Source organism: Cololabis saira, chromosome 3, assembly GCF_033807715.1.
Source record: "Cololabis saira isolate AMF1-May2022 chromosome 3, fColSai1.1, whole genome shotgun sequence".
NCBI lineage: Eukaryota > Metazoa > Chordata > Actinopteri > Beloniformes > Belonidae > Cololabis > Cololabis saira.
Window position 1 is genome coordinate 53524442 of NC_084589.1, and position 12860 is coordinate 53537301.

The window sequence follows — 12860 nt, forward strand, 5'->3', positions numbered from 1 at the left end:
CCACGCGCTCATCAGCCCGGACGGGAGCCCGCACGTCCGACGAGTGGACGAGACCCCGCGCGCACCGAGACGCCGTGATAGGCTCCGTTGACCAGGGCGGGATCGCCCGGCTGCTGCACCCCTGTCTTTTTATTTCAGAGTCGAAGGAGAAGAGAGACTGCTTGGACTGAAAGCTCCGAGTAAAGAACCCCGGCAGAACCCTGATCAGCGCCGACAGAACCCGCAGCCCAGATCCAGAATCCAGAGGAGACGTGAGGCTGGGTTTGGGCGATCAGTCATTTAGAACGGTGTTAAGCTGAATTTATGTTTAATTAGATTACTGTATGCGTATTACTGTACGTTATCATTATTGTGTTCGTTATTGTGTTTATTATTGCTTTGATTCCTTTTACCTTCCATGCATTTAACGTTTAAGTTTCATTTCTATTGATGTTTTCTGGTTAATGGTTTTATAATAACGCAGTGTGCCATCAGGATTTATTTGGGTATTTATTTACATCTGCCTTGATACCCGTATGTAAATAAATTCTGATTGATTTTTAATGAGTTGTTTGTGTGTTGTTTCATACAAATTTTGGTCACAATCGATTTGTTTGACAGAGCCAGTGCTCGAATCTCACCCTTCAATTACTGTATTAGGCATAAACCTTAATTTCTGAGACTGATATTCTGCTGTAAAAGTTATCATTTCCCTGCTTAAGGAACAGGGTGGTGCCCCGAGGATTTTATTTATCATATTGGTCATTCAATTTGATAAATAGTCGACTTTATTAATTATTAATAAAATTATTAATAACCCTTCGATAACTGGATCAGCTAAAGCCCCTCTGAGTTGCACAACACCAGATAGTTCCCAGATAGTTCACAGTAGTTCTCAGATAGTTCCCGGTAGTTCCCAGTAGTCCTCAGATAGTTCCCAGTAGTTCCCAGTAGTCCTCAGATAGTTCCCAGTAGTTCCCAGTAGTCCTCAGATAGTTCCCAGTAGTTCCCAGTAGTCCTCAGATAGTTCCCAGTAGTTCCCAGTAGTCCTCAGATAGTTCCCAGTAGTTCCCAGTAGTCCTCAGATAGTTCCCAGTAGTCCTCAGATAGTTCCCAGTAGTCCTCAGATAGTTCCCAGTAGTCCTCAGATAGTTCCTGGTAATTCCCAGTAGTCCTCAGATAGTTCCCAGTAGTTCCCAGTAGTCCTCAGATAGTTCCCAGTAGTTCCCAGTAGTCCTCAGATAGTTCCCAGTAGTCCTCAGATAGTTCCCAGTAGTTCCCAGTAGTCCTCAGATAGTTCCCAGTAGTCCTCAGATAGTTCCCAGTAGTCCTCAGATAGTTCCCAGATAGTTCCCAGTAGTCCTCAGATAGTTCCCAGATAGTTCCCAGTAGTCCTCAGATAGTTCCCAGTAGTCCTCAGATAGTTCCCAGATAGTTCCCAGTAGTCCTCAGATAGTTCCCAGATAGTTCCCAGTAGTCCTCAGATAGTTCCCAGTAGTCCTCAGATAGTTCCCAGTAGTCCTCAGATAGTTCCCAGTAGTCCTCAGATAGTTCCTGGTAGTTCCCAGTAGTCCTCAGATAGTTCCTGGTAGTTCCCAGTAGTCCTCAGATAGTTCCCAGTAGTTCCCAGTAGTCCTCAGATAGTTCCCAGTAGTCCTCAGATAGTTCCTGGTAGTTCCCAGTAGTCCTCAGATAGTTCCCAGTAGTTCCCAGTAGTCCTCAGATAGTTCCCAGTAGTCCTCAGATAGTTCCCAGTAGTTCCCAGTAGTCCTCAGATAGTTCCCAGTAGTTCCCAGTAGTCCTCAGATAGTTCCCAGTAGTCCTCAGATAGTTCCCAGTAGTTCCCAGTAGTCCTCAGATAGTTCCCAGTAGTTCCCAGTAGTTCCCAGTAGTCCATTAAGTATATAATGTAATTTGATAATTTGATTGTCACTAATGGTCAATTAAATATGTTTAAGAGATCGCCATATCAAGTATTCACAATACAAAACTTTTATTGGTTTAACACAAGTCCTGCACCTTTATGTATGCTAATTAGCCATGTGCGCCAGCACAGCGCAATGACCGGCTGGTTGAGATGCCACAATAACATGGCTGAGCGGAAGCTAACTCAGAGTGTGTCACTTGCACACTTTGGGTTCACATCAAAAAAGGTGTGAGTAGCAGCCAGAGATGAGGAGAGAGACGATGTTACAACAGGGTCCCGTTCTCTCCCCCCTCTGGTGAAGGAAGGTAAGTCGAGGCCGAGTGCTCCGGGGCAGATGCTACTGCGCCCCCGCTGCTGCAGCACGGACTTTCTTTAACTTAAGGTAAGAGGCCAGCCTGCTTAATATGGCCTGAACCCACCTGAGAGCTAATGGCTTTTTTAATTATTGTTATTATTATTTTGCGTGATGACCTGTTATGAGTGTGATTTGTGAATGTGTAAGCTGCGTGAACCCACCTGTTGAGACCCATCATGTTTTTTTATTTTATTTTGCGTGATGACCTGTTATGAATGTGTTCACACAGCTGTAGTCCGTGTTCCAGACCAGATATCAGCCCCACTCTAGGTGACCAAACTTACTTATGATTGTTGAAAAGATCCATGATAGATGATATTCTGGTATTAAACCTTCCTGAGTGGCAGCTGGATCAGAGTTATCAGCTCATGAAGTTAAAACCCCTTCAGGTTCATTGATGATTCTAAATTGGGTGTATTATACATTTCCTGAATCCTTGTGGTCCTGTGAGTATTCCAGTTCATGTATTTTTATTTTGTATTTTTTGTATTTTGTGTCTCTAATGTTGTTTATAAAACTAAGCTGGTTCTTTATCTCATTGTTATGTCCTTTATGTCGTGTATTTGCAGATAAAGACCAGTTTGTGACATTAGTGGCTGTTATAGTTTCATAGGAGCCTAATGATGCTCTTCTAGTTTAAGGCTCACAATGACCGGTAACAACAATATGGTATGGTTATTATACATTTCCTGAATCCTTATGGTCCTGTGAGTATTCCAGTTTTTGGAAATGGTGAAAATGGTGTAAAAATGTGTGTTGTTTATAGTTTAAAGAGCTGCAGTTTCCTCTATGTTGGTCAGAAAGATTCACATCTTAGTTGAATGAATGATTAAAATTATACCAAAGACAATATTATGAAACATTGACAGATTTCCTGTACATGAGTCTAAACCAGGATATGCAGCAGCATCTGAAATGTAATTTTCTGAACTTCATGAGCTGATAACTCTGATCCAGCTGCCACTCAGGAAGGTTATCGTACAAAATTATCATCTAAAGACATGTATCTTTTCGAAAATTATAAGTAAGTTTGGTCGGCCCGGGGGACCCCCCCGCCCCGTTGTGTAACGTAAACACGTGTCCCAGACGGAGGAATGTGGAGCAGAGTCTCGGTGGAACCTCCGATCAGAGATGATTCTGTTATTACTGGGGATCACCGCAATGCATGCTGGGAAACATCTGCTGGGAAACTCTGTAATTCCTCACATTCCAGGATTCAATGGAAGAAAACAGCTGTTTTTCTTTAGGACCTGGACCTGGACCTGGACCTGGACCAGACCCCCAGACCTCCAGACCTGGACCAGACCCCCAGAAACACCCGGACCTGGACCAGACCCCCAGACCTGGACCTGGACACCCCTGGGACCTGGACCTGGGACCCCCCCCTGCCAGGACCTGGGACCCCCCCTGCCAGGACCTGGGACCCCCCCCTCCGGGACCTGCGTGTCCCCAGACCGGAGCGTCGTCTCGCTGCAGAAACACATTCCTCACAAGAGGCGACACGTCGCTGTGGCGAGGTCATGTGACCTGCAACCCCCCTCACCCCCCCCCCAGACGTGTTCTCACCTGCAGGTCATGTGACCTGCAACCCCCCCCCCCCCCCCCCCCGACGTGTTCTCACCTGCAGGTCACATGACTCCAAACCACCAACAGTCGTAAACTGTAAACAGTCGTTCACGAGTGACGGGCGTGAAACGCTCACCGCTGGTGTTTACGTCCTAGTCAGTCTATTTTTAAGGTTCTTCCTCTTTAGAGTTTATTTATCTGGTTTTCTGGTTTTTTAACTTCATTTATTATTTTTTTATTATATTTAATTCTTACTTCTTCTTAAATTATTTATTACTTTTATATTAACTTTCCTATTTATTAATTACTAAGAATTTAGATTTTTGAGTATTTTATTATATTCCTATTTCTCTTTTCAACATTTATTTTTATCTTAATAAAATTATTAATCAAATCATTTATTTTCTTCATTTTTATGTATTTTTAGTTGATTTTAATTATTTTGATTGTAGTTTTCATCAGCTCTGGTCTCAGAGAAACATCCGTCTGGAAAACGTCATAAAACCATTTTCAAACCATTTGGATTCAACAACACTAAACTTTCTTCATGAGTGTGGCAGGGTGGAGAGTGTGGCAGGGTGGAGAGGCTGATTGGTCACACCTGTGCAGGGTGGAGAGGCTGATTGGTCACACCTGTGCAGGGTGGAGAGGCTGATTGGTCACACCTGTGCAGGGTGGAGAGGCTGATTGGGCACACCTGTGCAGGGTGGAGAGGCTGATTGGGCACACCTGTGCAGGGTGGAGAGGCTGATTGGGCACACCTGTGCAGGGTGGAGAGGCTGATTGGTCACACCTGTGCAGGGTGGAGAGGCTGATTGGGCACACCTGTGCAGGGTGGAGAGGCTGATTGGGCACACCTGTGCAGGGTGGAGAGGCTGATTGGGCACACCTGTGCCCAATCAGCCTCTCCACCCTGCCTGGCTTCATAAACAGCATAAAGAGCAGCTACAATGAGTCTAAAGGTTAAACAGCTGTCAATCAGTCGGGGGGGGGGGGTCGACGCCCCGAGGGGCTGCTGCAGCTGCATATGTAGCTTCAAGCATCTATCATCAGATGCATCAGCTGATCAGATGCATGCAGGCATGCTGATGATGCATCTGCATGCATGCTCGAGGCATCGATGCTGCTGCAGATGCATGATGCATCTTGCAGCATCGATGCATCGATCAGCATGCTTCATATCGATGCATCATGCAGTCATCGATGCATCATCTTCTTCATCATCATCACAATCTTCATCATCTTCATCATCATCTTCATCATCATCATCATCATCACAATCTTCATCATCATCATCATCTTCATCATCATCATCTTCATCATCATCATCATCATCACAGTCTTCATCATCATCATCATCATCATCATCATCATCATCATCATCACAATCTTCATCATCATCATCATCATCATCATCATCATCATCACTATCATCTTCATCATCTTCATCTTCATCCTCATCATCTTCTTCATCATCATCTTCATCACTATCATCTTCTTCATCTTCATCATCTTCATCCTCATCTTCTTCATCTTCATCAGCTTCATCATCATCATCTTCTTCATCATCATCTTCATCACTATCATCTTCTTCATCTTCATCATCTTCATCCTCATCTTCTTCATCTTCATCATCTTCATCCTCATCTTCTTCATCTTCATCATCATCTTCATCATCATCATCATCATCACAATCTTCATCATCTTCATCATCATCATCATCATCATCATCATCATCATCCTCATCTTCATCATCATCATCTTCATCACTATCATCTTCATCACTATCATCTTCATCATCATCCTCATCTTCATCATCATCATCTTCATCCTCATCTTCATCATCATCATCATCATCATCATCATCCTCATCTTCATCATCATCATCATCTTCATCCTCATCTTCATCATCATCATCATCTTCATCACTATCATCTTCATCATCATCTTCATCATCATCCTCATCTTCATCATCATCATCTTCATCCTCATCTTCATCATCATCATCATCATCCTCATCTTCATCATCTTCATCACTATCATCTTCATCATCATCTTCATCATCATCCTCATCTTCATCATCATCATCTTCATCCTCATCTTCATCATCATCATCCTCATCTTCATCATCATCATCATCTTCATCCTCATCTTCTTCATCATCATCCTCATCTTCATCATCACTATCATCTTCATCATCATCTTCATCATCATCATCACAATCTTCATCATCATCTTCATCACTATCATCTTCTTCATCTTCATCATCTTCATCATCATCACTATCATCTTCATCCTCATCTTCATCCTCATCATCTTCACCATCATCATCTTCATCACTATCATCTTCATCATCATCTTCATCATCATCATCACAATCTTCATCATCATCTTCATCACTATCATCTTCTTCATCTTCATCATCTTCATCATCATCACTATCATCTTCATCATCTTCATCATCATCTTCTTCATCATCATCATCTTCATCACTATCATCTTCATCCTCATCTTCATCATCATCACTATCATCTTCATCCTCATCTTCATCATCATCACTATCATCTTCATCATCTTCATCATCATCTTCTTCATCATCATCATCTTCATCACTATCATCTTCATCATCATCTTCATCATCATCACAATCATCTTCATCCTCATCATCTTCATCATCATCTTCATCCTCATCTTCATCACCATCATCTTCATCACAATCTTCATCATCATCATCATCACCATCATCATCATCATCACAATCTTCATCATCATCATCTTCATCACTATCATCATCTTCATCATCATCATCTTCATCATCATCATCTTCATCATCATCATCTTCATCACTATCATCATCTTCATCACTATCATCACTATCATCATCTTCATCATCATCATCTTCATCATCATCATCTTCATCACTATCATCATCTTCATCATCATCATCATCATCACAATCTTCATCATCTTCATAATAATAATAATAATGATTGGATTTATATAGCGCTCTTCTAGGCACCCAGAGCGCTTTACAGAAATCATTATTCATTCATACACATTCTCACCAGTGGTGGTAGCTACATCTGTAGCCACAGCTGCCCTGCAGACTGACAGAAGCGTGGCTGCCATTCCGCGCCAAACGGCCCCTCCAACCACCACCAACATTCATACACATTCATACACATTCACACGAGGCAAGCTGGGTAAGTTGTCTTCATCATCATCATCATCATCATCATCATCATCATCATCATCACAATCTTCATCATCCTCATCGTCATCATCTTCATCACTATCATCATCTTCATCACTATCTTCATCATCATCATCATCATCTTCATCACTACCATCTTCATCATCACTATCATCATCATCATCACAATCTTCATCATCATCATCTTCATCATCTTCATCACTATCATCATCTTCATCACTATCTTCATCATCATCATCATCATCTTCATCACTACCATCTTCATCATCACTATCTTCATCATCACCATCTTCATCACCATCATCATCATCATCATCACAATCTTCATCATCATCATCTTCATCATCTTCATCACTATCATCATCTTCATCACTATCTTCATCATCATCATCTTCATCACTATCATCATCTTCATCACTATCTTCATCATCATCACTAACATCATCATCATCATCACTATCATCTTCATCATCATCATCACTATCATCTTCATCATCATCTTCATCACTATCATCATCTTCATCACTATCTTCATCATCATCACTAACATCATCATCATCATCACTATCATCTTCATCATCATCATCACTATCATCTTCATCATCATCTTCATCACTATCATCATCTTCATCTTCATCACTATCATCATCTTCATCACTATCTTCATCATCATCATCATCTTCATCACTATCATCATCTTCATCACTATCTTCATCATCATCACTAACATCATCATCATCATCATCACTATCATCTTCATCATCATCATCACTATCATCTTCATCATCATCTTCATCTTCATCACTAACATCATCTTCATCATCACTATCATCTTCATCATCATCATCACTATCATCTTCATCATCATCTTCATCACTAACATCATCTTCATCATCATCATCTTCATCATCACTATCATCTTCATCATCATCTTCATCTTCATCTTCATCACTATCATCTTCATCATCATCATCATCATCATCTTCATCACTATCATCATCATCATCTTCATCATCATCATCAGAATCTTCTTCATCATCATCATCACCATCACCATCATCTTCATCATCACTATCATCTTCATCATCATCATCATCATCACCATCATCTTCATCATCACTATCATCATCATCATCTTCATCATCATCATCACTATCATCTTCATCTTCATCATCACTATCATCTTCATCTTCATCATCACTATCATCATCATCATCATCTTCATCATCATCATCTTAATCTTCATCACTACCATCCTCATCATCATCATCTTCATCACAATCTTTATCATCATCATCATCATCATCATCTTTATCATCATCATCAGAATCTTCTTCATCATCTTCATCACCATCATCTTCATCATCATCCTGATAGTGATGAAGACGAGGATGGTGATGAATAGTGGTGGGTATTGGGAAGGACCTCACGATACGATACGCATCACGATACTTGAGCCACGATACGATACAAATTGCGATATCCCGATTATGCAATATATCCTGATATATCGCGATATTCTACATAGTTCACCGAAAAATTTAAAAATGCATTACACATCTTAAAATCCTAGTTGTATAAATGTACATCAGATGATAATTCATTGGAGTCAAAACAATGTAATTCAAACTTTCCATTTTAATTATGCAACATATTTGCATGAAAACACACTGAAACACAATGAAAAGTGCAGTGTGTGCATTATTCTTAGATACAAAATACTCAAAATAAAATGCAGTGTCTCACCCACACTGAAATTACAACATAAAGTGTAGCTAGGGGTGGGCAAAGATATTGATACGGCAATATATCGCGATACATACGTTGAATATCGATATCGTATCGGGAGACGATGTATCGCGAAATATTGCCGTATCAATATTTTTGCCCACCCCTAGTGATGATGATGAAGATTGTGATGATGAAGATGATGGTGATGAAGATGATAGTGATGAAGATGATAGTGATGAAGATGATGATAGTGGTGATGAAGATGATAGTGATGAAGATGATGATGGTGATGAAGATGATAGTGATGAAGATGATGATAGTGGTGATGAAGATGAGGATGATGGTGATGAAGATGATAGTGATGAAGATCTGCAACACAAACAGGCCTCAACAAACTCACTCACAATCACATTCTCACACACACTAATATAAACACTCGCTGCTTCCATTATCGGACAGACTTCTCTTTCTCCTGCTGCCTCTAAAAATACACAAATAAATAAAACTCGGCTACTTTAGGCCCGTTGGGGCTCGGGGGGGTAATAACACCACCAATAACCCCGCTAGAGGGGGCAGAAACCCCGCTAGAGGGGGCAGAAACACGGACGCAGAAACAGAAACAGCCGCCGCAGCTGGTGCTTCCATTACCGGACATGGTTCCATTACCGGACAAACAGCGCATCGGCCACACTGGCCGCGGCCTTTTATTGACAAACCCGTCCGGACCGGGCCCGGGACCGGTCCGGACGGGTTTGTCAACAAAGTCCGCGGGTCAGAACCTGCAGAACCTGCAGGATCCGGGCGGGTTGACCCGGTTTAAACCGTTTAAACCCCCGCAGCGGCGGTTAGACGCGACCGTGTCCGATAATGGAACCAGCCGTCGCTTATATAGCGGCTCTCGGGGGCGCGCCTCGTGCACGGGCCGCGGGGGCGCGCCTCGTGCACGGGCCGCGGGGGCGCGCCCCGGGCCCGGCCCGGCTCGGTTCGGACCTCACCTGGTTCCGAGAGCTGCTGGTTTGTCCCGCAGGGCAGAAGTAACGCCATGATCAGGTCATTCTTCTCTCACATGAACCTCCATGTTCCAGCACAGACGCAGCTGCTGCGCATGCGCCGCTTCCGGCCCGGACCTTCACAGTAAAAGCCCCGAGGAGGAAGTCGCTTCTTTTCTGTCAAACTACTTTCTTATTACAGTCAAGTTTCATCTTTAATCATCTTTAAATTATGTCATATATGTCATATATGTATTATGTATGTAGCATATATATATTCATAGGGATATTTATGTAGTTTATATAGTGTATATTTATATAAATGTAGCCTATATAATATTTATGTAATATTTATATTTTCTATATACTTATATGGATAATTATGTAGTAATCAGTGTTTGGGTAGTTTCTCAAAAAAAGTAATCCATTACATATTACTAGTTACTTTAAAAAAGTAATCCCATACACTACTTAGTTAATGGTTGCTGAAAGTAACTAGTTAGATTACTAGTTACATTACTTTTGGATTACTCTGCAATATCACCTGAGCTGCACCAGAACTTATTTTTATTTTTTATATACATGTTCGAAATTAATTTATTAATGAATTAATTCATTCATTAATGAATTAATTCATTCATTCATTCATTCATATTGTTATGATTATCACATTATTATTATTACTATGATTATGATTGTGATAATAATACTAATTGTTGGTTCTGATTATGATCATGATTGTGAATATTATCATTATTACTATTGTTGTTGTTTTCATTGCTATCATTATCAAACCATCATCACAACTACATTTTCCTTTTTTTTCTTTTTTCTTTTCTCTTTATTATTATTATGTTTTATTCTGAACAGATATATTAGGATATCATTATATTATTATATGCTATTATAGTATTACATATATTACTTTTTATTATATCGTCCTATATTATATCACTATATGATCATTATCTATTTATTATTTATTTTTCAAATTTTAATATTCTTTATTTATTTACTTTCTTTATATTATTTACACACACACACACACACACACACACACACACACACACACACACACACACACACACACACACACACGCGCACGCACGCACGCACGCACACACACACGCACGCACGCACACACACACACACACACACACACACACACACACACACACACACACACACACACACACACACACACACACACACACACACACACACACACACACACACACACACACACACACACACACACACACACACACACACACACACACACACACGCGCACGCACGCACACACGCACACACACACACACACACACACACACACGCGCACGCACGCACACACGCACACACACACACACACACACACACACACACACACACACACACACACACACACACACACACACACACACACACCTAGATACATTGTACTGTACGTCCACTGTCTGTATCTTGTATTTGAATAAAAAAAAAGTATAACCTTTAATTGTATTATTTTTATAAACTAACGGTTGAAACACTTTAATTAATCCTCTTGCTGCCGTATTTGCTAATTCTATTAAATTAAATGTATTTGTAGCGTCAAATCACAACAAAGGTCATGACGCTTCACAACACAAAAAACAGAGATAAAAGTGATCAGATAAAACACACCGTAAAATAATGTATAAAAACACGTCTAATTACTAAATACCTAAATTACTCCCGTCACCGCGCTGCGATACAACAATGTTTTCTAGCAAAAAGTTGATCGTTCACAGTCAGTTGGTTCTCATTTAGTTTCCTCCTGCTGCCAATAAAACGTTTAAACTTATTAGATTAAGACGGACATTATTACTGAGCTTTAAAAATAATATAATTATCTGGTTTTTAGAAGGAAAGTTTCAAGATTCTTTATTTGCCATTGTTCATATTTCATAACAACCAAATTAATTCCAGGAGCTTCATCGCAGCTGCTGGTGGTAATATAAGAGCAAGATAAGTGAAAAAAAATAAATAAATATAAGAGCAAGATAAGTGAAGAAAAATATATAAATATAAGAGCAAGATAAGTGAAGAAAAATATATAAATATAAAGGGCAATATAAATGTTTAATGTATAGTGGATTAATGTTTAATTCCCAGAATAAAACGACTAAGTACTTTGTTCCCAAAAGCAACCGCTACAGTGAGAATATCCTGGGGCCCATGATGGAGCCTTGAGGGACTCCACTAGTGAAACTGCCAAATATTCCTCATGATAATCCAGAATAATGTCTTTATTGTACTGTAGTATATGTAGTTTCATGTGTCCTCAGATACTAAAGACACCCTGTGTAGAAATACCACTCTGACAACACTCGGGGGGGTGAGATTACTACAGAGGGTGCCTTTAAATACAACAGACTGGAAATTAAAACCCACAGTGACAGTTTTTAATTTGACCGTTGGAACCGAATGCTTTAACATGCAATTTTTCTTTAAAAAAACAAACTCAAACAACAACCTTTCAAACATTTCCAGCTATTTGTTGTCATGAATTACTTCGTTCAGAATTTCTTAGAAACTTATTTAGCATATTGTAACAAACTAACTCTGTGTTTGTTTGTTTTTCCTGTGTGGTAAAGAAACACTCATTAACATATTTTGCCCTTTGCCTGTACTGTATATATATATATATATATATATATATATATATATATATATATGTATATATATATATATATATATATATATATATATATATATATATATATATATATATATATATATATACTTACACACATATACATATAAATGCGTTATGTATATACCGCCTTTATTTTGAAGGCGCAGCTCCTGTGTTTCCTGTGCGCCTGCGCAGCTTGTCGTCTCTGCAGCTGTCAGACTGTCAGACTGTCAGACTGTCAGACTGTCAGAGACTCAGAGACGTGAGTGAATCCTGGAGTTTAAATACGACTCAGACGCTGCAGGACGTCGACCCCGGGGTCGCTCAGACTCCGGGGACGTCTACACTTTACCACAAAATAAAATAAAATAAACTCACCTCAGCAGGGCGATGTCTGCGTCGCTCCCACACCTTTCACTTCCGCAGCAGCAGAAACTTTCAC

General features: G+C 40.2%; 1 protein-coding gene across 1 annotated transcript in view; it reads right to left on the reverse strand.

The window, feature by feature from the left end:
• LOC133440519 (DENN domain-containing protein 4B-like) overlaps positions 1-12860 on the reverse strand; it is a 50007-nt gene extending 37147 nt beyond the window's left edge. Inside the window, exon 1 of the mRNA XM_061717791.1 lies at positions 12797-12860. The gene's annotated coding sequence lies outside the window, so the exon portion shown is untranslated. The remainder of the gene's footprint in view (positions 1-12796) is intronic.